Source organism: Microtus pennsylvanicus, chromosome 21 (assembly GCF_037038515.1).
Source record: "Microtus pennsylvanicus isolate mMicPen1 chromosome 21, mMicPen1.hap1, whole genome shotgun sequence".
NCBI classification, from domain to species: Eukaryota; Metazoa; Chordata; class Mammalia; order Rodentia; family Cricetidae; genus Microtus; species Microtus pennsylvanicus.
In genome coordinates, this window is record NC_134599.1 from 36,684,832 (window position 1) to 36,710,420 (window position 25,589).

At 38.8% G+C, this 25,589-nt stretch overlaps 1 long non-coding RNA gene across 1 annotated transcript in view; it reads left to right on the forward strand.

The window, feature by feature from the left end:
* LOC142839428 (uncharacterized) overlaps positions 1-22,148 on the forward strand; it is a 40,414-nt gene extending 18,266 nt beyond the window's left edge. Inside the window, exons 2-4 of the long non-coding RNA XR_012908744.1 lie at positions 13,241-13,367; positions 13,558-13,618; positions 21,441-22,148. This is a non-coding gene — a long non-coding RNA (uncharacterized LOC142839428). The remainder of the gene's footprint in view (positions 1-13,240; positions 13,368-13,557; positions 13,619-21,440) is intronic.
* The last annotated feature ends 3,441 nt before the right edge of the window (positions 22,149-25,589 follow it).

The following is a 25,589-nucleotide window of genomic DNA, read 5'->3' on the forward strand; positions in this document are numbered from 1 at the left end:
AAGGACATTTGCTCAACTGTGTTCAGAGTGGCGTGGTTCATAAAAGCCATGACTGCTGTATCTGGGAGAGATTGTGTTGATGATTCACGTGGGAAGGCTCCTCCAATGAGGGTGGCAATATCCCTAAGAAAGTGGGCTTGGGCTACAAAAGGGAGCTATCTTAGCATGAATGAAGGAGTGACTGGGCAAGAGAGAAAGCCAGGGAACAATCTTTGTCCATGGATTTTTGCATTCAACTATTAACATGATTTTCTATCCTAAGCTCTAAAAATGATGAAGTCAAATTACCCCACTCATTGTCTGAGCTGATTTGGTTAGAGGATTTAATCAGAGCAACATAAATGCAAGTAGGACAAAGAAATGGAAAACCAAAAGTAATATTGTTGCTAGGCAGAACCTGGGAATGATGCCTCTTGAAAGAGTGTAGAAGATATCTAGACTTTAGGTGGTGAAAAAAATATAGAAAGTTTTACACAGAACTAAATTGGCTGTTCTTATAGGACCAGGAAGACAGAAATGTTAAGAAGAATGTCAGAAAGTAGAGACTGAGATCATAGGATTTCAGTTGGAAATTATAGACTCCATAACAGATTAAGCTAGAGGTCGTTGTTTGATATTTTGGCTCCAAAATCTTTCTATTACCTGGATATTTAGTAAAGCCCAATTAAAAAAATGGGCTGATTCCTTAAGTGAAATATTGGATCTGTTGGATGGTTATTACTGATGATTCATTCAGGTCTACAGTAAAAAGAAAACACGTGGGGCTGAAATAAATGAAAATGAAAAGGTAGTTTCAGGTGGCCACCAATTACTGAAAGAAGCAGGGATTTTCAAGGAGTTTATTACTATTATAGACAGGCCCTTGCCATGGAATGGAAGTCTAGCAAGGTGCTCCAGGAGTAAGACTCCATCCACATAAATCTTCAATTTATGTAAGGAGTAAGCAAAGTGATTCCTAATCCTAGGAAGCAATTTCATACAAAATCTGCTACACCTGTGGTCCAAGTGTGTTAGTGTCTGTCAATTAAGAAGTTAAGCTTTTCAGGACCACTCATCATGTGCTGGTCCTGTAAACAAGAAAGAATCAAAATTTAGGGTACTGGGTTTTTAGTTTGTGGTTACAATTCAGCATTGTTACTGGCATCCATGTTTGGCAGAGACAGAAACCCAGTGAAGAGATTGTGAGAGTTCATACCATGAAGCTATGAGGACAAAACCTGGTGTTGTTGTTTTTACTCTTTTGGAGGTCTGCCACCCAGCTCTCAAAAAGTGACATACACTGAGGCTTATTATTATTATTATTATTATTATTATTATTATTATTATAAATTTCTGGTCTTAGGTTGTCTTGTTTCTAGCCAGCGTTTCTAAACTAATTGTCCCATCTACCTTTTGCTTCTGGGCTTTTATCTTTCTCTATTCTGTATAAATTTTTATTTACTTCTTATTCTGTGGCTTGCTGTGTATCTGAGTCACTGGCCCATACTTTTCTCTCCTTTTCTTGGTCATCCTTCCTTTTTTTCCTCCAAGATTTCTCCTCCTGTTTATTGTTTCTGCTTGCCAGCCCTTCTTATACTTTTCTACCAAGCTACTGACTGTTCATTAGGCCAAATAGGTATTTTAGACCAGCCCAGTATCATAGCTTCACAGAATTATACACATGCAACATAAAAGAATGCAACGAATATTTGTATCATTGAAACAATTGTTTCACAACATAAACAAATATAACACATCTTAACATAATATTCCAAAACAGCCAGGGTTGTATTTTGATACAGCCTAGGTTGCATTTTGATAGCATAAGATATTGAGATGCCTAAACTATAAAACATCTTCTGTGGAGAACTAGCTGAATATAGGGAGTGAAATTAACCACAGAGATATATGAAAAGATGCAGGGCTGGGTGGTATGGTGCATGCCTTTAATCCCAGCACTCGGGAGGCAGAGCAGGTAGATGTCTATGAGTTCGAGGCCAGCCTGGTCTACAAGAGCTAGTTCCAGGACAGACTCTAAAGCTACAGGAAAACCCTGTCTCAAAAAAAAAAAACACAACGAAAACTAGATGCAGGGATAGGGCCATCTAAGCCCTTTGAAACTGAAGCCTTGTGTATCAGAGACAGAGCTACAGGATTTAATATTTGTCCTGCTATGCTTCAATCTTCTCTTGGTTCAATCTTCTCTCACTATGTCTCCATTTCTCTATTTTGCAGTGTAAATGGTGTTCCATATTCTATACCATTGTATGTTGGAAAGATGTAACTTGTTTTCTGATTTTTTTAAAATTTATTTATTAAAGATTTCTGTCTCTTCCCCGCCACCGCCTCCCATTTCCCTCCCCCTCCCCCAATCAAGTCCCCCTCCCTCCTCAGCCCGAAGAGCAATCAGGGTTCCCTGCCCTGTGGACAGTCCAAGGAACCCCCACCTCCATCCAGTTCTAGTAAGGCGAGCATCCAAACTGCCTAGGCTCCCACAAAGCCAGTACGTGCAGTAGGATCAGAAACGCATTGCCATTGTTCTTGAGTTCTCAGTATTCCTCATTGTCCGCTATGTTCAGCGAGTCCAGTTTTATCCCAGGCTTTTTCAGGCCCAGGCCAGCTGGCCTTGGTGAGTTCCCAATAGAACATCCCCATTGTCTCAGTGTGTGGGTGCACCCCTTGCGGTCCTGAGTTCCTTGCTCGTGCTCTCTCCCCTTCTGCTCCTGATTTGGACCTTGAGATTTCTGTCCAATGCTCCAATGTGGGTCTTTGTCTCTGTCTCCTTTCATCGCCTGATGAAGGTTAATATTCAGGAGGATGCCTATATATGTTTTTCTTTGGGTTCTCCATATTTAGCTTCTCTAGGATCACTAACTATAGGCTCAATGTCCTTTGTTTATGGCTAGAAACCAAATATGAGTGAGTACATCCCATGCTCCTCTTTTTTGGTCTGGCTTACCTCACTCAGGATAGTGTTTTCTATTTCCATCCACTTGCATGCAAAATTCAAGAAGCCCTTGTTTTTTACTGCTGAGTAGTACTCTGATATGTATATATTCCATACTTTCTTCATCCATTCTTCAATTGAAGGGCATCTAGGTTGTTTCCAGGTTCTGGCTATTACAAACAATGCTGCTATGAACATAGTAGAGCATATATTTTTGTTGTATGATAAGGCCTCTCTTGGGTATATTCCCAAGAGTGGTATTGCTGGGTCCAGGGGTAAGTTGATCCTGAATTTCCTGATGAACCGCCACACTGCTTTCCAAAGTGGCTGCACAAGTTTGCATTCACACCAGCAATGGATGAGTGTACCCCTTTCTCCACAGCCTCTCCAGCAAAGGCTATCCTTGGTGTTTTTTATTTTAGCCATTCTGACAGGAGTAAGATATTATCTTAAAGTTGTCTTGATTTGCATTTCCCTGATCGCTAAAGAAGTTGAGTATGACCTTAAGTGCCTTTTGGCCATTTGAACTTCTTCTGTTGAGAATTCTCTGTTCAGCTCAGTACCCCATTTTATAATTGGGTTGATTAGCCTTTTATGGTCTAGTTTCTTGAGTTCTTTATATATTTTGGAGATCAGACCTTTGTCAGTTGCGGGGTTGGTGAAGATCTTCTCCCAGTCAGTGGGTTGCCTGTGTGTCTTAGCGACAGCGTCCTTTGCTTTACAGAAGCTTCTCAGTCTCAGGAGGTCCCATTTATTCAATGAGGTCCTTAATGTCTGTGCTGCTGGGGTTATACGTAGGAAGTGGTCTCCTGTGCCCATATGTTGTAGAGTACTTCCCACTTTCTCTTCTATCAGGTTCAGTGTGTTTGGACTGATATTGAGGTCTTTAATCCATTTGGACTTGAGTTTTGTGCATGGTGATAGATATGGATCTATTTTCATTCTTCTACAGGTTGACATCCAGTTTTGCCAGCACGATTTTTTGAAGATGCTCTCTTTTTTCCATTGTATACTTTTAGCTCCTTTATCGAAAATCAGGTGTTCTTACGTTTGTGGGTTAATGGAATTCTATTCGATTCCATTGGTCGACTTCTCTGTTTTTATGTCAATACCAAGCTGTTTTCAATACTGTAGCTCTGTAGCAGTATTTGAAGTCAGGGATGGTAATGCCTCCAGACGCTCCTTTGTTGTATAAGATTGTTTTGGCTACCCTGGGTTTTTTGTTTTTCCATATAAAGTTGATTTTTGTCTTCTCCAGATCTGAGAAGAATTTTGATGGGATTTTGATGGGGATTGCATTGAATCTATAGAATGCTTTTGGTAAAATTGCCAAATTTTAAATTTAAAATTACTATGTTGATCCTCCCAATCCAGGAGCAAGGGAGATCCTTCCATTTTCTGGTGTCCTCTTCAATTTCTTTCTTCAAAGACTTAAAGTTCTTGTCAAATAGATCTTTCACATCCTTGGTCAGAGTTACCCCAAGATATTTTATGCTATTTGTGGCTATCGTGAAAGGTGATGCTTCTCTAACTTCCTTCTCTGTTTCCTTATCCTTATTGTATAGAAAGGCCACTGATTTTTTGGAGTTGATCTTGTATCCTGCCACAATACTAAAGGTGTTTATCAGCTGTAGGAGTTCTTTGGTAGAGTTTTTGGGGTCGCTTATGTGTACTATCATATCATCTGCAAATAACGAGAGCTTAACTTCTGCTTTTCTGATACGAATCCCCTTGATCCCCTTATGTTGTCTTATTGTAATTGCTAGAATTTCAAGCATTATATTGAAGAGGTATGGAGAGAGTGGACATCCTTGTCGTGTCCTGATTTTAGTGGGATGGCTTTGAGTTATTCTCCGTTTAATTTGATGTCAGCTGTTGCCTTGCTGTAAATAGCTTTTATTATTTTTAGGTATGACCCTTGTATCCGTAATCTCTCCAAGACTTTTATCATAAAGGGATATTGAATTTTGTCGAATGCTTTTTCAGCATCTAATGAAATGATCATATGGTTTTTTCTTTCAGTTTATTTATATGATGGATTACATTGATAGATTTTCGTATGTTGAACCAGCCCTGCATCTCTGGGATGAAGCCTACTTGATCATGATGGATAATTTTTCTAATGTGTTCTTGAATTCGGTTTGCCAGTATTTTATTGAGAATTTTTGTGTCGATATTCATGAGTGAGATAGGCCTGTAATTCTCTTTCTTGGTTGGGTCTTTGTGTGGTTTTGGTATCAGGGTAACTGTAGCTTCATAAAAGGAATTTGGCAATGCCTCTTCTGTTTCTATATTGTGAAATACATTAAGGACTATAGGTATTAGCTCTTCTTGGAAGTTCTGATAGAATTCTGCAATGAAACAATATGGTCCTAGGCTCTTTTTGGAGGGGAGATTTTTGATAACAGTTTCTAGTTCTTCGTGACTAACGAAGGTCTATTTAGATTGTTCACCTGGTCTTGGTTCAGCTTTGGTATATGGTACTTATCTAAAAAAATGTCCATTTCTTTTGCATTTTCTAGTTTTGTGGCATATTGGCTTTTGTAGTAAGATATAATGAGTCTCTGAATTTCCTGTGTCTGTGGTTATGTCCCCCTTTTCATTTCTGATCTTATTTATTTGCGTGTTCTCTCTCTGTTGTTTAATTAGTTTGGATAGGGGTTTGTCGATCTTGTTGATTTTCTCCAGGAACCAACTTTTTGTTTCATTCATTCTTTGGACTGTTTTCTGTGTTTCTATTTTGTTGATTTCAGCCCTCAGTTTAATTATTTCCAGTCTTCTACTCCTCCTGGGCACGTCTGCTTCTTTATTTTCTAAAGCTTTCAGGTGTGCTGTTAAGTCTCCAATGTATGCTTTCTCCGTTTTCTTTAAGTGGGCACTTAGTGCTATGAACTTTCCTCTTAGCATTGCTTTGATAGTGTCTCATTGGTTTGATTATGTTGTCCCTTTATTTTCATTAAATTCAAGGAAGACTTTAATTTCTTTCTTGATTTCTTCCTTGACCCAGGTATGGTTCAGTAATTGACTGTTCAGTTTCCATGAGTTTGTTGGTTTTCTGGAGGTAGTGTGGTTTTTGCCTTCTAACTGTAATCCATGGTGATCTGATAAGACACAGGTGGACACTGATATTTTTTTGTATCTGTGGAGGTTTCCTTTGTTTCCAAGTATGTGGTCAATTTTCGAGAAGGTTCCATGAGCTGCAGAGAAGAAGGTATATTCTTTCCTATTTGGGTGGAATGTTCTATAGATGTCTGTTAAGTCTATTTGCTTCATTACCTCCAGTAGTTCTCTTAATTCTCTTAGGTTTCTGTCTGATTGACCTGTCCATTGCTGAAAGAGGTTTATTGAAGTTTCCTCCTACTAGTGTGTGTGGTTTAATGTCTGCCTTGAGTTTTAGTAATATTTCTTTTACATAAGTGGGTGCTTTTATATTAGGGGCATAGATATTCAGGATTGAGACGTCATCCTGAAGAATTGTTCCTGTTATGAGTATAAAGTGTCCATCTCGATCTCTTCTGATTGATTTTAGTTTGAAGTCAGTTTTGTTAGAAATTAATATGGCCACACCTGCTTTTTTCTTAGGACCATTTGCTTGAAAGACCTTTTCCCAACCCTTTACTCTGAGTAGATGCCTGTCTTTGTGGTTGAGATGTGTTTCTTGCAAACAGCAGAATGTTGGATCCTGTTTTCGTATCCAATCTCTTAGCCTGTGCCTTTTTATAGGTGAATTGAGACCATTAATATTAAGTGATATTAATGACCAGTGGTTGTTAACTCTGGATATTCTTATTGTTTTTGGAAGTAGAATTTGTGTGTCTCCCTTCTTTGAGTTGTGCTAGTGAAGGGTCGCTAGATGCCTCAGTTATTGTAGGCAGTGTTGGCTGTGTTGGATTCCTTGGTTGCGATTTTCCTTCTATTATTTTCTGTAGGGCTGGATTCGTGGCTACGTATTGTTTAAATTTGTTCTTATCCTGGAATGTCTTGTTTTCTCCATTTATAGTGAACGAAAGCTTGGCTGGGTATAGTAGTCTGGGCTTGCATCCACGGTCTCTTAGCTTCTGCAGTACTTCTATCCAGGACCTTCTGGCTTTCATTGTTTCCATAGAGAAGTCAGGTGTAAGTCTGATTGGTTTACCTTTATAAGTTACCTGGCCTTTTTTCCTTTGCAGCTCTTAATATTCTTTCTTTAACCTGTATATTTTGTGTTTTGATTATTATATGGCGAGCGGATGTTTTTCTTTGATCCAGTCTGTTTGGTGTTCTGTATGCTTCTTGAATATTCAAAGGAATATCTTTCTTTATGTTGGGAAAGTTTTCTTCCAATATTTTGTTAAAAATATTTTCTGGCCCTTTGAGCTGTGACTCTTCTCCTTCTTCTATTCCTATTATTCTTGGGTTTGGTCTTTTTATTGTGTCCCATAATTCCTGAATGTTTTGTGATGAGAATTTGTTGGCTTTGCAGTTTTCTTTGATCATTGCATTTATTTTCTCTATGGTGTCCTCAGAATCTGAGATTCTTTCTTCTATTTCTTGTATTCTATTGATTATGCTTGTTTCTGTAGGCTCTGCTCATTGATTTTCCATATCCAGCTGGTCTTCAGTTTGTGTTTTCTTCCTTGCTTCCATTTCAGTTTTCAAATCTTGAACTGTTTCCATTACCTGTTTGATTGTTCTTTCTTGGTTTCCCAGGGTATTATGTACGTATTTACTCATTTCTTCAAACTTTTGGTTATACTTCTCATCCATTTCTATAAGGGCATTTTTTACATGTTGTTTAAGGGACCCTATTGCTTTCATAAAGTCAATTTTTTCCACTTCTTCTGTGTTAGGGTGTTGAAGACCTTCTGTTGTAAGATCGTTGGGTTCTGGTGTTTTCATGCTGTTTTTCAGATTATTGGGTGAATTCTTGCCTTGGCGCCTGCCCATCTCCTCCTATGGATGCTATCTAATGGGTCTTTTAAAACTGGTTCAGGTTTCCCTGCTGGCCAGGGGCTCCTCTTACAAAATGCCCTCACTCTGTTTCCTGGTTCCTGCCGGGGGGCCAAGGTCCCTCTCACCCCTCAGAAGGGTCTTCAGGAATAGGGCCTGGCTCCTCCTTTGCCAGGGACTTCACCAACCAAAGGCCTACCTCTTTGATTTAATTGATGTGCGGCGATCTGGTCTCGGTGTGCGGTCCTTGCAGCCTGTATCTGCTGCCACAATGGTTTCCGTTTCCTGCGGCCTGCGTCTTCTGCTGCCGCTGGTCCGCCTCTGCGACCATGTTCCGTCCGCCTCTGCGACCGGGTTCCATCCCTGTTTTCGGATTTTTACAAGATATTATTTGCTGTGGGACACTGGTCTTGTACCTTGCAAAGATTTGTCACTTGTATTAGTTTAATAAAATGCTGATTACCAGTAACCAGGCAGGAAGGATATGTGGGGTGACCAGAACAGGAGAATTCTGGGAAGAGGAAAGGCTAAGTCTGCAGTCATCACCCAGACATAGAGGAAACAAGATGAGAATGCCTCACTGATAAAAGGTACCAAACCCTGTGGCTAACACAGACAAAAATTATGTACTAATGCAAGATGTGAGAATTAGTTAATAAAAAGCCTGAGCTAATAGGCCAACCAGTTTATAATTAATGTAGACCTCTGTGTGTTTCTCTGGGATTGAATGACTGAGACCAGGTAGGACAGAAACCTCTGTCCACAAGTCACTGTCAAGTGATTGTTTTGAGCATCAGAAGAGACTTTTAACATTTGAAAAGTGTAGGGGCTATTGCAGACTATGAGTATCATTGAAATGACCAAATTAATTTTCTTCTTGGATGAACATAAGCCTCTAGTGACCCAGGTTATAATTTAATTGATTGAATGAAAACCTCCCAGATAAGAAGATGTATTTTAACATGTGCCTCTTCTTGGTAACTTTCATTTGATTGCTGGTGAAATCATTAGTAGGAGGAGCCTCTCTGGATAAAATCTCTCATTGGGGCTGTGATATGATGTAGTAAAGAGGGCTACTTGTTTGTTCCCAGCTGCTCAGCCCTGAAATAATCACACAGAAACTGTATTAATTAAATCACTGCTTGGCCTTTTAGCTTTAGCTTCTTATTTAAGGCTAACTCTTACATTTTAATTTAACCCATTTCTATTAATCTGTATAACACTATGTGGCTGTGGCTTACCAGCTAATGTTCCCAGAATCTGTCTCTGGCAAGGCTACATAACTTCTTTCTGACTCCGCATTCTTCCTCCCAGCATTCAGTTTAGTTACCCCCACCCCACCTAAGTTCTGCCCTATAGCTCTGCTATAGGTCCAAAACAGTTCCCTTATTAAACAATGATAATCACAGCATAGAGAGAGGAATTCCATATCACCTCCCAATTCTTCAACTCCAACAGAGACTCCAGAAGGATATAATATTACCTAGGTAAACAGGAAGTATATTGTAAGCAACTTCCAAAACTCTAGAAATGACAAAGACATCTTGTTGCCTGGATAGTCACCCAAAGTTATTCTGTGTTGTTGGGGGCATTCAATCTTCAGCTCACAGGTCCATACTATCAAGCAGACTTTTCCATAAAGTAGGAAATTTGAAGACCTGTTCTGCCTTGCAATGGAATAGTCCATCAGTTGCCTTCTTCTGTGTCCTGCAGAATGTCTGGCGGACGCTTTCATGAATCAGGAACCCTGTGAGTCCTGCATGTCTAGTTCATCAAGCAGTCCAGCCTAGAGCAGTTTCTTGCCCAAATGGCTAACCAACTCCATAAGGAGCCTCTTCGATGCTGATTATCCTCTTGAAGTAGATTGCTGCTGCCAGGAGCAGATGTGTCTCATTGTCATGAAAAGTCTTAAGCTCTTAAAACATTTTAAAGGTCATATTCTGAAAGTCTATGAAAGATTTGAAGAATCCCTATCTATCTGAAATACATTTCTATACATCGAGAAAATCTAATATGCTACTAACTATTACTATTATAGATGACTCTCTATTTACCTATATTTTAATTATACATTACATTTTTAAATGAGCTAAACAAATACAATGACTTAATCAAGAGCAGAAATGCACAAATAAAATTGACCTTAAAATAGTATCAATGAACCAAGATCCATACCAATGCAAATCTCTATAGCATATTCCCTTTTAAATGTAAACAAACATTTATGAACAGTATTTGGGAATATGGGCATAGTTCTCTTCAAATTGCTTCCTGCTCTTTATTTGGTGAAGTAATTTTTTGGGTGTGATCATAGTGACCTTTTGGGCAGTCTTGCTTCATCAAACCACATTAGTCTGGAGGGATTCCACAGGTTCTCATCCTTTGTGGGAAAAAAAAGAGAACCTCTTTTGCAAAGCAACAAATCCTTAGACCCAAATCCTGAAGACATGATACCTTTAAAATATATATGTTGGTTACTTAGCTCCTTTACAGCCAAAAAAAATTAAAGAAAACACAATAATATACATAATCCAGAGACTCTGTATATAGTCCATGTTTATGTGGCTTATTTTTTTATTCTATTACTTTTTAATATTTATTTTATTATCTTTACTCCTTTAATTTATGATTTTCTATACTCTGTCTCTCTAAAGACTTTTGTTTCATTTTTATAAACCATTTACTTCTTTTTATAACTTTCTATAGTTTTCTTCTCTCTCCCAAGCCTATGTACATTTTTTAAACACACCATGTCTCATTTAGAGATCTTTTAGGTATGAATCTGTCCTATTGTGTGTCTGTAATTCTTTACTGTTTAGGAGCACTTCTTAAAATGCTAAGCACTGTGGAACTTAAGCTGTGCCATTGGTAGAGCAAATACGGCCTGCCTGCTTGCTCCATCCAGTCCATTGCCCCATTTTCAGGCATATAGGGGATCTAAGTTGCCAGTAGCAATCTGCTCACAGATCCCATAGCTGGTCCTCCAGAAAGTCAAGAGTTCACAGTGGCAGCACAGTCCAGAAAGCCAGCATTTCAAAATGGTGCAGGTTTTTTTCCTGCTATCTCTAAATCAGAAAAACTCTCTTAAAGGAACCACAGCATGTCACCAGTAAGCAAACCCCATTTGGGGAAATAAATGTGGCTAAACTTTATTTTTTTAGTGTCTAGAATCCTTTTCCAAGCTCTCTAAGATTTTAAGTGGATTTTAGTTGGCCACACAAGCACCAGTTTGTTGTGGGAAGCCACTTGTTAGTTCCCAGCTGCTCAGCCCTGAAATAATCACACAGAAACTGTATTAATAAATCACTGCTTTGCCCATTAGCTCTAGCTTCTTACTGGCTAACAGTTACATATTAATTTAACCAATTTTTATTAATCTGTGTATTGCTATGTGACTGTGGCCTAGTAAAGTTCTCAGCATCTGTCTCTGGTGGGGCTCCATGACTTCTCCCTGACTCCACTTTCTTTCTCCTAGCATTCAGTTTAGTTTTCCCCACCTAGCTAAGTTCTTTCCCATAGCTCTGCTTAAGCCCAAAGCAGTTCCTGTATTAACTAATGATAATCACAGCATACAGAAGGGAATCCCACAATATGAGTTTCTGTAGCCTCAACCCATTTCCTGTTTTTTGTGCCTACCATGTTGTGGTTGAAACTAATCAGTCAGCTTTCTTCTTTTGCTGTCATAACTTCCCCACCATCATAAATTCTAACACTAAATCACACAAGATTCAGTAGAATTAGCTGCTATTTGGTGCCTAGGTGGTTTAATAGCCCACTGTTTTCATTTTTGTTTATTTATTTTTGGAGACAAGGTTTGTCTTTGTAGCCCTAGCTGTCCTGAAACTAGCTCTATATACCAGGCTGGTTTCAAACTCACAGATCTTTTGACTCTGACTCCCAAGTGCTGGGATTAAAAGTGGGCCAGCATTCCTGGCTTTTGTTTCAATATTGTTGTATGATGGTTCCTATCAAGCATATGCTATTGTACTGAGCTTCGCCCATATCTTGAATTTTAAAATTTGTCAGAAGGTTTCATTATGTTTCCCAGAATGGCATGTATTCATGACATTAATACTGCCTGTGCCTTCTGAGTCATTGGATTGCAGGTGCATAAACTTCTTCCTGCCTGTTTTGTTTGTTTTGAATTTTTATTTTAAAAAGAATATTTTTGTAGGAGGAGGAGGGTGGCCCTTTGTTCCCTTCTTGGCGACAAAGATGGGATTGCTTGTCGTCCTGGCTAGCTTACACCCAAAATAATCACACAGAAGCTGTATTAATTTAAATACTACCTGGTTCATTATCTGTAGCCTCTTATTGGCTAACTCTCATATATTGATTTAACCCATTTCTAGTAATCTGGATATCACCACAAGGTTGTGGCTTACCGGGAAAGATGCAGCATGTCTGATATTGGCACCTCCATGGTGGTTCTCTATGACTCTGCCTTCTTCCTTCCAGAATTCAATCCTGTTTACTCTGCCTACCTCTACGTATTTTACCTGTATGCATGGATATGCACCATGTGAGTACCTGGTCTTTACACTGATCAAAAGATGGTATTAGAAACCCTAAGCTGGGAACAATGGATAGTTATGATCCCCCATGTAAGTCCTTGAGCCCACCTGTATGCAAGACCAGGAGGACTATTTACTGTTGATCTATCTTTTTTGCTCTGTGTTGATTATTTATAATCAGCATATTCATTGCTATTGTTTTCATTTGTCAATTTGTAACTTTAAACACACAGTGCTTTTAGTAAAATCTTATTTACATTGCAGTTAAAATTGGGACACTTCAGGTTTCTGGTAGATGAATAAAGAGTTCAAGTGAATGCATAACTCTTTGTAGAAACCAGTAAAAACCTATGAGTTATTTCTTTTATATTTGTTTGATATTTTTCATGTGAAACAGATATTTAATATGTATTTCTTGCTGTCCTAGCAGTGATTGCATAGACTAGGCTGGTATTCAACTCAGAGGAAGATAGATATACATGCCTCTGCCTTTTGAGTATAAGGATTAGAGGTATGATTCAATACATCTGGCTTTTTCATCTTATTTTTCTTTTTGTAGGTAGGTATTAACCTTTCATACAGTTTCTCTTATCTGTACTCTGTACTCTTGATCTGTTTACATATCTTTCATTGTTGGTCAGTAGGCATTTCTCTTGTAAGGTGATATCCCATTCAAAGGGTCAGAAATGACAGAGGTGAGCCTCCTATTCATTTTGCTTCTAAAGTGACTTGGTGATTAAATTATGATGTCTGTGTCATGGAGTAAGTATGGGGAGCACCAGAATTATATGACTATACTGTCAAAGAAGTATACATTTACAGTGTTGTCAGAATCGTGCTTTTGGTTGTACACATGTATGGCATATTTTAGAATACAGTGACCCATGATGATGTGCATGTCGACTTCAATTGGGAAGAATGGACTTTGCTGGATCCTTCCCAGAAGAATCTCTACAAAGATGTGATGGTGAAGACCTACAGAAACCTCACTACTATAGGTAGGGCTGAATTATCTTTCATGTTTCAAATAAGGGGACAACTGTTCATTGGTTAATGGTGCTCTTTTGTAATATGAATGAGAAAGTAGAATGGGGTAAATAAATCAGGCATGGTTGTAAGGTTTACTACAAATGGTGGCTAAATTTTTTTTACAATTTTTAATATATAATGTCTGGCACTATATTTTAGGATACAGTTGGGAAGACCATAATGTTGAAGAACATTGTCAAAGTTCTAGAAGACATGAAAGGTAATTTTCATTTATAAATATACAAATATACCTCTGAAGAATTGTAATACATCCTATATGTTTTAAACAACAGCAGCAGTGTATATAATAACATGCATTGATAATTATTAAATTCTCACAAAATCATATACCTTAATTTCAGATAGGTGAACTGCATTTGCAAGTCATTCTTTTAAGAAAGAAGTCAAGGAAACAATGTCTTAACTTATATTACCATTTGAATCATAATACAATGAGAACTATACTGTAAAATTGTCTGTTTATTTCATATTATTCATATTATAAAAGATATACATGTTGAAAAGATGATAAGTATATCTCTAAAACTCTCTACTACACTAATAGTCCATAGAAAAGGTAGTTTAACCCATATACTTGTGACTGTGTTAAGTTCAGTGAGGGGGCAGTTAGAGTCATGAATCAAGGGGCAGCTGTTGTGGAGAGGCCTTAATCCAGATGCCACAAGTCTATGAGGACATAAAGTGTGATCTCAATGTGGAAATCTTGTATTTGTTATTCTTCCTTTACTAGGTATATCATATGTTACACTGGATACAAGCCACATGAGCATAGGGATGTGAAAAGATATAGCATACCTCTCTCTCAGAACAAACAGAAGATGTGTAGCAGTCTCCATGTTGAGTATACGTGTTGAATTTGATATAAAAGTATACAAGTAATTAGTTTTATAGCCTCATTGTTAATATATCAACAATCTCACATTTCAGAAAAGCACCATGAGTACTAGGACTGTACAAATATTTCTCTTTGTCCTAGTTTACTTAGCAAATGTAGTATCACTCACAGTAGAGGACACATGAATGCAATAAGAGTGGTAAAGCTCTGAGTTTTTTCAGTTCTCTTCAAATACACGAAAATTCTCATGTAGAAAAAAGATTCTGTAAATGTGAATCATGTATCTTCAAAGATGAAAAGCAAGCCTTAATGGGGAAAAACAAAATTGTAAACATGGTAATAAAATGTTAACATTTAATTCCTCTTTAAAAAAGGACTAAATTGTAAAATTAATTTATACAGATAAAAAATTCAACAATGTATTAAATGTAGTAATGCTTTCACATGTACCATTATCATTGTAGGCATGAAAAAAGTCAAACTAGAGAGAAAACTTCTGCATATACTCAATGTATTAAAGCCATTACATGTGAAAGTCATCTTCACATGCCTGAAAAAACACGTACTAGATTAAAACCCTATAAAGGAAATGAGTGTGGTCAAGCCTTTTCACATCACAGTCATCTTCAAATGCATAAAAAGACATACACTGAAAAGAAACGCTATGAATGTAACCAGTGTGGTAAAGCCTTTGCATGTCACAGTTACCTCGAAAGCATAAAAGAACTCATACTGGAGAGAAACCCTATGAATGTAATCAATGTTTTAAAACCTTTGCACATAACAGTACTCTTCAAACACATGAAAAAAGGCATATTGGAGAGAAACCCTATGAATGTAACCAGTGTGCTAAAGCCTTTGCATGTCACAGTGATCTTCAAAGGCATGAAAGAACCCATACTGGAGAGAAACCTTATGAATGTAACCAGTGTGGTAAAGCCTTTGCATGTCACAGTAATCTACAAAGGCATGAAAGAACCCATACTGGAGAGAGGCCCTATGAATGTAATCAGTGTGGTAAAGCCTTTGCATGTCACAGTTACCTCAGAAAGCATAAAAGAACCCATACTGGAGAGAAACCCTATGAATGTAACCAGTGTGGTAAAGCTTTTGCACGTCACAGTAATCTACAAAGGCATGAAAGAACCCATACTGGAGAGAAACCCTATGAATGTAATCAGTGTGGTAAAGCCTTTCCATGTCACAGTTACCTCAGAAAGCATAAAAGAACTCATACTGGAGGGAAACCCTATGAATGTAACCAGTGTGGTAAAGCCTTTGCATGTCACAGTAATCTACAAAGGCATGAAAGAAGCCATACTGGAGAGAAACCCTATGAATGTTGATGGAGGAAGGTCATTGGCTAATAAAGGAACTGCCTTGGCCCATTTTATTGGTTAGAAGATAGGTGGGTGGAGTAAACAGAACAGAATGCTGGGAGGAAGAGGAAGTGAGCTCAGACTTGACAGCTCTCCTCTCAGGGCAGACACCTCAGAGAGATGCCATGCCCCGCTCCTGGGCAGACACACGCCATGAAGCTCAGACCCAGGATGGACTAGGCTAGAATCTTCCCGGTAAGACCGGTTCTCACAGATTATTAGAGATGGGTTGATCAGGATGTGAGAATTAGCCTTTAAGTGCTAGAGCTAAAGGGCCAAGCAGTGTTTAAAAGAATACAGTGTCCCTGTAATTATTTTGGGGCATAAGCTAGCAGTGCAGATGGCCGGGGTGCTGGGAATGCAGCCCCACCGCCCTTATTACTACAGAATGTAATCAGTGTGGTAAAGCCTTTGCATGTCACAGTAACCTCCGAAAGCATAAAAGAACCTATATTGGAGAGAAACATTGTGTTTGTAATTAGTGTGGTAAAGGCTTTGTTTATTATAGTCATTTTCAAAGACATACTAACACATACTGGAGACAAACCCTATGAATGTAATGAGTGTGGTAAAGCCTTTGTACGTCACAGTACTCTTCAAATGCATAAAAGATCACACACTGGGGATAAACTCTATGAATGTAATCAGTGTGATAAAGCATTTGCATGTATGAATAATCTAAATCATGAGAAAAAAATCATACTGCAGAGAAACCCTATAAATGTATTCAGTGTGGAAAAATTTGAGCTTTATATAGGAGTAAAATTTTTATTTGCAGCAATCTTTTAAAATCTTTGCATATTACAGTAGACATTGACCTGAAATAAAAAAGAGGACTTCTTATTATACAGTATTTGGTCAGATCTTTAGCCAAAACATTTATAATCAGCTACAAAGTGATTTGGTATTCCCCTCTGTATGCTGTGAATATATTTTGTTGCCTTTGTTTAATAAAAAAAAAAAAGCTGCTTTCGGTCTATAGCAGGGCAGAATAGAGCAAGGCAGGAATTCCAAGCAGAGATAGAGGAGAAAAGAAAGTGGAGTCAGACTCCATGTATCTGGAGTCTGGAGACAGATGCCCTGGAATCTTACTGGTAAATCACAAGTCTTGTGGAAAAATACAAAATAATAGGAATGGGTTAATTTAAGATGTCAGAGTTAGCCAGGCGATGGTGGCGCACGCCTTTAATCCCAGCACTTGGGAGGCAGAGGCAGGCCGATCTCTGTGAGTTCGAGACCAGCCTGGTCTACAAGAGCTAGTTCCAGGACAGGCTCCAAAACCACAGAGAAACCCTGTCTCGAAAAACCAAAAAAAAAAAGATGTCAGAGTTAGTTAATAAGAATTCTAAGCTAGCTGGGTGGTGGTGGTGCATGCCTTTAATCCCAGCACTAGGTAGGCAGAGACAGGCGGATCTCTGTGAGTGTGAGGTCAGCCTGGTCTACAAGAGCTAGTTCCAGGACAGACTCCAAAGCCACAGAGAAACCCTGTCTCAAAAAAAAAAGAATTTTAAGCTAATAGGCCAAGCAGTGTTTTAATTAATATTGTTTCTGTGTCATTATTTTGGGTCTAGGCAGCCAGGAATGAACAAGGATCTTCTGCCTACAACACAGAGCTATTTCTTCTGTAGAAATAAATTTGTCAGTGTTAACAATCTTTTCAAGCATTATGATGTCATTTTTATACTGTTTGTACTTACAAACTCATGGTAAAATGAATTTATGAAGTCCTATGTGTAGGGTAAATGGGCCAGCCAAAAAAAAACACATCCTGACTCTGAAATCAGAGCCAGTGAAATACATAATTTTGACTCTGAAACTGGAGACAAAGAAATACATCCTGACTCTAAAACCAAGACAAGGAAATACACTTTGTTTCTGAATCCAGAGCCAATGAAAGAAACACCTGACCCTGAAATCAGACTTAAAAGACTATAAAAGGCAAGTGATAGAACACACTTTGACTCTAAAACAAAAGCCAAAGAAACACACTCTACCCTTGACCAACTGAGCACAAAACCAGCTAATCCCTAAGCTCAAGATCTACCAACCCCTGAACATGAAATCCAGCCAATCTCTGCATTGTTCAAGATCAGAGATTGACATCTAACCAATTCCCACCATGAGAACCTTCTCCCTGGGAATACTCTGTGACTAAGAAGTCCTATATAAGTTCTGTACATGTTCAGCTGGCTTCTGCCCTGGCAGAGAGAGCCCCTCTCCTGGATTCTTCCCTTCCAATTAAATTTCTTGAATGAGTTTTGGGTGAAAACCTTCACTGCAGTGGTAAGAAACTTTGTAGTGGATTGGAACAGAGAAGCTTTGGTCACCTCTGCTGGCAAACTCCCTTAAAGGAGCAGAGCAGAAGTAGCAACTCTTCACCAGCGACTTCAACATTTCTGCAAGTTTCCCATTAACTCCAGTGAAGCAGAGAAGTAACAATTTGGGCTGAAGCTGAGAAAAAAATTGGCATCTCTGTTAGGAAACTCCCTAGTGGGGTGAAACAGAGAAACATCGAACATCTCTGCTAGGAAACTCCCTTAGGGAAGTGGAGTATAACAGCCATGGACATCTCTGTTCTGAAGCTCTCTTAGCAGAATGAAGCAGGGCCCAGCTGTGATGGCTCTTTTGGAGAGGAGCAGTATTGCTACATCCTGCATGGAGAACATCTCCCACTGGAACACAGCCTCACATATAGCCGGACTTCCCAATAGCCAGTGTTTGTCAGGGACCATCTTTGACAAGTATACCAGTTACCAGGGTAGGGACCTGGGGATTAGAAAAATAAGCAAAGAGAATGAAGACACAAGTGAAAATAATAAAGCAGAAGCATAGGATAGTACTGGCAGGGAGTTCCAGTGAATACTGTAAATCTGCCTGCATTTAATTTCCCATTATGTTTATACCCCAATACAATGGGGGGGGGGGAGACAGAAGACTGCTTTAACACAATGCCAAGGACAACTAGAACAGTTACTTGCTTCAATACTTTGATCCATCAAGTCCTTGATTATTGAGAAAAACATTCTGTTATTCAGGCAGTGAACCGACCCTAGACCAAGGATCCTAAAGGCAGTCATTCCTTAGGCCAAACATCTTAATTCAAAAGAAGGAGCAAAAGTATGTTTGAATTCTCTCACCTTTGCTCAAGGGGGAGTGGATTTATCTGCCTGGGCCCTCTTAAAGTACAAAACACAAAACAACCACACCTTAGGTCAGGGTGTGTAACCACACCTGTTAACAACTTTGCCACCCTGAAACTCTGACCTTCAGACAAGGTGGAAATAGGCTCATGGTTTGGGGCCTCTACAAGGATACCTTTTCTTGTCATAGCTGTAGGTATCCAGTACACTTTCCTTTCACAACTGTAGGTATGGCCTGACTTCTAACAATCAGCCTACCATTTTCTTCAGAGCCCTAGGTATCAGGCTACCTTCCCTCCACAGCTTCAGTTATAGCCAGACTTCCGGGAATCGAACCAGGGTTTTTATTTATTTATTTATTTATTTTTTAATTTATTTATTTATTAAGGATTTCTGCCTCCTCCCCGCAACTGCTTCCCATTTCCCTCCCCCTCCCCCGATCAAGTCTCCCTCCCTCATCTGCTCGAAGAGCAATCAGGGTTCCCTGACCTGTGGGAAGCCCAAGGACTGCCCACCTCTATCTAGGTCTCGTAAGGTGAGCATCCAAACTGCCTAGGCTCCCACAAAGCCAGTACAGGCAGTAGGATCAAAAACCCACTGCGATTGTTCTTGAGTTCTCAGTATTCCTCATTGTCCGCTTTGTTCAGCTAGTCCGGATTTATCCCATGCTTTTTCAGACCTAGGCCAGCTGGCCTTGGTGAGTTCCCAATAGAACATCCCCATTTTCTCAGTGTGTGGGTGTACCCCTCGTGGTCCTGAGTTCCAAGAGGAACATGGGATGTACTCACTCATATTTGGTTTTTAGCCATAAATAAAGGACATTGAACTTATAATTCATGTTCCTAGAGAAGCTAAATAAGAAGGTGAATCCAAAGACAAACAAACACATAGGCATCCTCATGAATATTAACCTTCATCAGACGATGAAAGGAGACAGAGACAGAGACCCACATGGGAGCACCAGACAGAAATCTCAAGGTCCAAATCAGGAGCAGAAGGAGATAGCCAGACTTCTCAACAGTCAGGATTCCTTTCTCCTTATAGGTGTATGTATCCAGTATACTTTCCCTTCACAGCTGTAGGTATGTCCTGACAGGTCAGTGAGGGTACCTTTCTCTTTAGAGCTATAACTATTCAGAATACCTTTTCTCCACAGTTTCAGGCATAGCCTGACTTAATAACAGTCAGGGTAGCTTTCCTATCAGCTGTACATATCCAGGATTGTAATTTGAGACTGTTCAGGAAGTTTCTGGCGCCATCTAGACCCAAATAGTCACACAGAAAATATATTAGTTACAACACTGTTTGGTCTGTTAGCTCAAGATTCTTATTGACTAATTCTTACATCTTAAATTAACCCATTTCTATTAATCTCACCACAGGCTGTGGCTTATCAGTAATGTTCTGTTCTGGCATCTTTCTGCTTGAACAACTACATCTCTTTTACTCCACCTATTCTCTCTCTCTCTCTCTCTCTGTCTCTCTGTCTCTGTCTCTCTCTCTCTCTCTCTCTCTCTCTCTCTCTCTTCCAGCCTGACTATATTCTGCCCTGCTGTAGGCCAAAGCAACTTTTTTTTTTTACCAATGGTAATAAATCATGTTCACAGCATACAGAGGAGAATCCCACATCCCAAGATACCTTCTCTTCACAACTGTAGGTATAGCCTGACTTCTGACAGTCAGTGTTGTAGGGAGGTTGCTTGTTTGGTTCCCAGGCACCTGGCTAGCTTAGATCTGAAATAATCACACAAACACTGTATAAATTAAACAACTGCTTGGCCCATTAGCTCTGGCTTCTTATTGGCTAAGTCTTACATATAAATTTAACCCATTTCTATTAATCTATGTATGGTCTTGTGGCTGTGACTTACTGGGTAAAATTCCCAGCATCTGTCTTCAGCATCTCCATGGCATCTCACTTACTCTTCCCTTCTTTCTCCCAGCATTCAGTTCAGTTATCCCTGCCGACCTAAGTTCTGCCCTATCAACAAGCCAAGGCAGTTTCGTTATTCATTAATGGTAATCACATCACACAGAGGGGAATCCCACATCAGATCAGGGTATCTTTCTCTACACAGCTATAAATATCCAGACTACCTTCCTTTCATAGCTGTAGGTATAGTCTGACTTCTGGCAGTCAGGATAATTCCCCCCCCCCCCCCCGAGCTGTAACACTTGCACTATGAATTTAAACAGTAATGTAACCCTTTTAGATTTTATATTTCTCCTCAATTGAATGGAATCACTGATTCAAGTGTAAAACTTTATTGATTTATATTTGTTCCTTTTCTGTTGTGATATAATGTCTAGGTCAACTTATAAAAATTAAGTTGGCCTTTGGCTCCAGCGGGATACATACAGGATCACCATGAAAGTGACATGACAGCTGGACAGTGGTGGTGCATACTTTGATCCCACACTCAGGAGGCAGAGGCAGGTGGGTCTCTGTGAGTTTGAGGCCAGTCTGGTCTACAAAGCTAGTTCTAGGACAGACTTCAAAGCTACAGAGAAACACTTTCTCAAAAAAGAAAGAAAGAAAGTGTTATTGCTACAACTGTCTAACATGACAGCTAAAACAGGTTAAGAACTCAAATCCTTAACTTACAGCATGAAGCAGAGGGTGTAAACTAGAAAAGCCTACCCACAGTGACTTATTTCCTCCAGCAGGACAGCATTTCATAAGTCTTCCCAAATGATTCCATCAACTTAGAAGGATTGATTTCTCAGACTTCAAGCCTGCCTGATTGCTTCATGGTGAAGAAAAACTCTGTAAGCCATTAGGTGCCTTAACACCTATATTATAGGAATGAATTCTTACATGAGAAAAACTTTCATGACTGAAAATATGTTTAAAGAGTTGTTTTAATTGTGATTATGTGATATCAGTGTGCTTTGTGTGGGTATGTGAATGTGCATGCTGGTTTCTGATATATTAGATCCTAGGATTTTATTGCAGAAATTACAGGAGGTTGTCAAAAAATCAGACCTTGGGCCACGTAGCAAACATTTCTTAACTGCCCAGCCATGTTTCTAGTGCTCTAAATATTTTAAAGCCTATGTGTATCAATTAAAAGACAGAAATATGAATAAACTCACATAAAAGAAAACGCTTTCTGAAAATGATTTTGTAAAGGCTTTAGACATTACAGTTGTCTTCAGCTTCAAGAAAAAAATAATGATCCATTTATTTTTCATTATAGCCTTGAAGGAAGTAAATTATTTACCATGCTCACTGAAGACTGATGGTAGAGATCACTGCCTTGTGGTTTCTACTTTGAAACATTTGAGGTAGATACTAAAGTGTGCTCCATGTGTGACAAATCCATTTAGTAAAGTTTATTTTATGGTCCTTATTTTTCTTCCGTGACTTTTGTTAATCTGTATTTTTCTACTATAATGTGTAGAATGGTAACCCCATCATCTAATTGATTCATTTTTTTTTATCTAAATATCAGGCAGTGTGTGATCATACTTTTTAAGTAAGAGTATCTATGAAATGGTGGTGGGTTGTTGCTCCTGGTTTTGTTTTTCATATTTCCACAAATTCCCTTGAGATTTTCTTGTTTGTTATTCAGTTTTGCCTAAATGTTAGTAATGATTCAGGGATATATTTGAACTCTTGATCCTCATGAGTCTACCTCCTTAGTACAAGTCTAAGGGTAGATGAAGTACTCACAACATTTGCTCTTTGGTCAACACAATTTAACAATGTTAATGTTAAAAATGCTTAATAGAAGAGAATATAAGAAACATTAATGATCTCGTGTGTGTACTCAAAACAGTATTTTCATTTATTTGGTAGAGATGTAATAAGTAGGATAATGAACATTCAACTGTGTATCTCATACCATAGCTTGATGTTTTATATGTGTGTTGTAAATATATATTAGAATATATATACATAATACTGATGTTCCATGCTTCCCTGCTGCCAATTAGTTAACCATTTTATCTTGAAGAATTGCCTTCTAAGGAAATTATCCAAAGATGTCAGGTAATGTAAGGGCACTAAGATTTATTTTGTAACAAAGATTTACGGTGTGTGTGCAATGTGATTATGGGTTTTTAGGACCAATGCAGATATTTGGAGACCAGAAGACCACTTTGCAGTTTCTACTTTTGGTCCTCTTAATATGATAATCAAGGTCAGTTTTCCATCCTTGCACACCACAGACCTTTCCCATGGAGCCATTTCCCTGGTCCTCAAATAAGATTATGAGGAATACTATAATAGTAAACTATTGTCCTCTTTTCAGATTGTAAACAAGACAGATGAACACTGTATAATTTGAATGCAAAATCCTCTTTGCATAGGAAAATATTTGTATGATCAAACTGCCACACCAACTCCAGTGTCATCTCTGTGACATGACATATGTCATTATACCGGATGGGAGCTACGTATCCTATGGGACTAGCCTTCCTGGAGGTCAATGGAAGACAGCCTGGTATTAGCCACCGCTGAGGCATAGACGGGTTTCTCGATTAGATGGCTATGCGGGATATGAACTTTGCACAAATTCTTTCATAATAATGATAGTTTTTATATATATTCAAGACAAGGATCATTCTCTTCAGAAACAGCTCTGGGATAAGGAAGCACAGTATGGGAATGTATAAGACTACAGCAGAACCTTTGTTATACACAGGGTGTATGATGAGCAAGGGAATAGATGGGTTAATGTTGATGGACAAAAACTGTTATATAATACTTTGAACTTTATGGATAGGCTTGCTAGATCCCAACCCCCATGATGTCTGCTGCATAAGAAGGTATTAAAAAGTATAGTTCAACAGGTGCAGAGAACTGATTAGGTATATTTGGTCACTAGATGAAATAAAGGGTTAGGAAGAGGAAGGGCCATGATAGCGATAATGAGACAGAAACTTTCTATTCTTAACATGAAACCACTTGTCTGAGGTTTACAGTCCCAAGGACAAGATTTCCTCTTCTAAGGATGCTTTTATGTCTAACACCTGTTCCTGATAAAGTACTTTTCTTAGATATTGCTGATGTGACTAAAAGAAGCTTTCATACTGTGTCAACCAATGACACATGACCTTCTGATTTGTTCTTTGTTTGAATACTATATAATGAAAACATGAATTCAGTAAAATCGCAGCAGATTCCAACCACTCTCTTGTGTGTTGTGTCTTACATCAAGAGAACTGTGTTAACAATAAAACTCAGAAACAATATGGAGAGGTAAAGAAATCCATTAAATTCTTTGACAACCATCAAGAGGGGACTTTCCTCACCTTCAAGTGATAGGAGACAGAAGGAATAGTAGCTCATCTTCATCTTTAGCATTATTATGACCTGGAGAGTTGGCTCAGTAGTGCTGCTCCTCTTGGATACTGAAGTTTAATTCCTGGCACCTATATCTGATTCTTCAGAATGACTTGTATTTCCCAGTCTTGGTGATCTGGTGCATTCATGTGGCCTCCTAGGGAACCAGATATGCAAATGGTGGAAAGACATCTACATATATGATTACATATTGTTAAAAGGGTTTTCTTCATGTGTCTATTACCTTAGAAAAGAATAAAATTTAATTTAAGTGTATAAGTTTTGCCAGTGAGTATACCAATGGCATGCCAGGAACCAGTAGTGACTAGAAGATGTTGTCTGATCCCCTGTGACTAGAGTTACTGACAATTGTAAGCTGTCTTTTGGGTGCTGGAAATCAAAAGTCAGGCCCTGTGGGTGAGCAGCCAGTGTTTTAAGTGCTGAGCCTTCTATTCAGTCCCATGAACATGCCATTAATAGCAATAAGGTGTGACTGGTTGATCTAAGTAACAGTTGACTCCCATCAAATGCAGCCTTCCTGTCTTAAGGTCCACTGTCTTCCAACTATGAGCAAAATTGTTTTTCTTTATCTTTGTATTATAATTCATCAAGGGACTAGAGCACAGTACTGTCTTTATTCTACAGATGGTTGAAACCCAGGCTCATGGAGATTGGTGGAGTTTTAATATAATTAAGTGTAACTGCTCATCTTACTCAACCCAACTTTCTAACGAATGATTAAATGGAGTTAAAGCCAACTAAGTCAAGCATGGTTACAGATGTATAACCATGGTACTTAGAAAGTGGAGGCAGGAATTTCAGGATTTCAAAGTCATCTAAAATGAGAATGGTCAGTAGGGTATGGTGGAAGGCCCATTGAGCCCAGGGAGCCTGTGGTTTGCTCAGGACAGTGTCCATAGTCTTTCCTGCAGCCCTACAACTTCAGGGCTGTGGCACCAGCAAATGTTAGATGAGGTATTTGCCAATCTAAGTTTTTTATTCTTGATAATGTTTTCTGTCCAAGTCAGCCTAGGTCACTTAAGGGTCAGAATTATGTTGCTCAATAAAGATTGCAATTCTCCTACAGTTGGGTGAATTGGCCTCAGGCGGGGATGAGATCCCTATTTATGTATCTGAAATAACATGTTCAGTTCTGAAACAATAACACAAAACCAACAGAAATGGACCCAGCAGGTTTTATTAATATAGTTGCACATCCTTATTCATACAGACTTAAGGAAGGAATTAGAAAAGAAAATTTTGGGAATAAATTTTAAATAAAAATGCAGCTTGCAAGATAGCTTAGCAATTAAGAACACTGGGTGTTGTTGCAGTTGGCACAGGTTACATTGCCAAAAATCATGGTTGCTAACCATCTCCTGCAACTCCAGTTCCAAGGGATCTGATTCACTTATCTGGCTTCTGCAGGTACTGCACAGAGACACCTGTGGGTAAACACCCATATACATAAAATAAAACTTAAAAATGAGATTCTCTACAGTAATGTCACAGACTTGAAATAAACA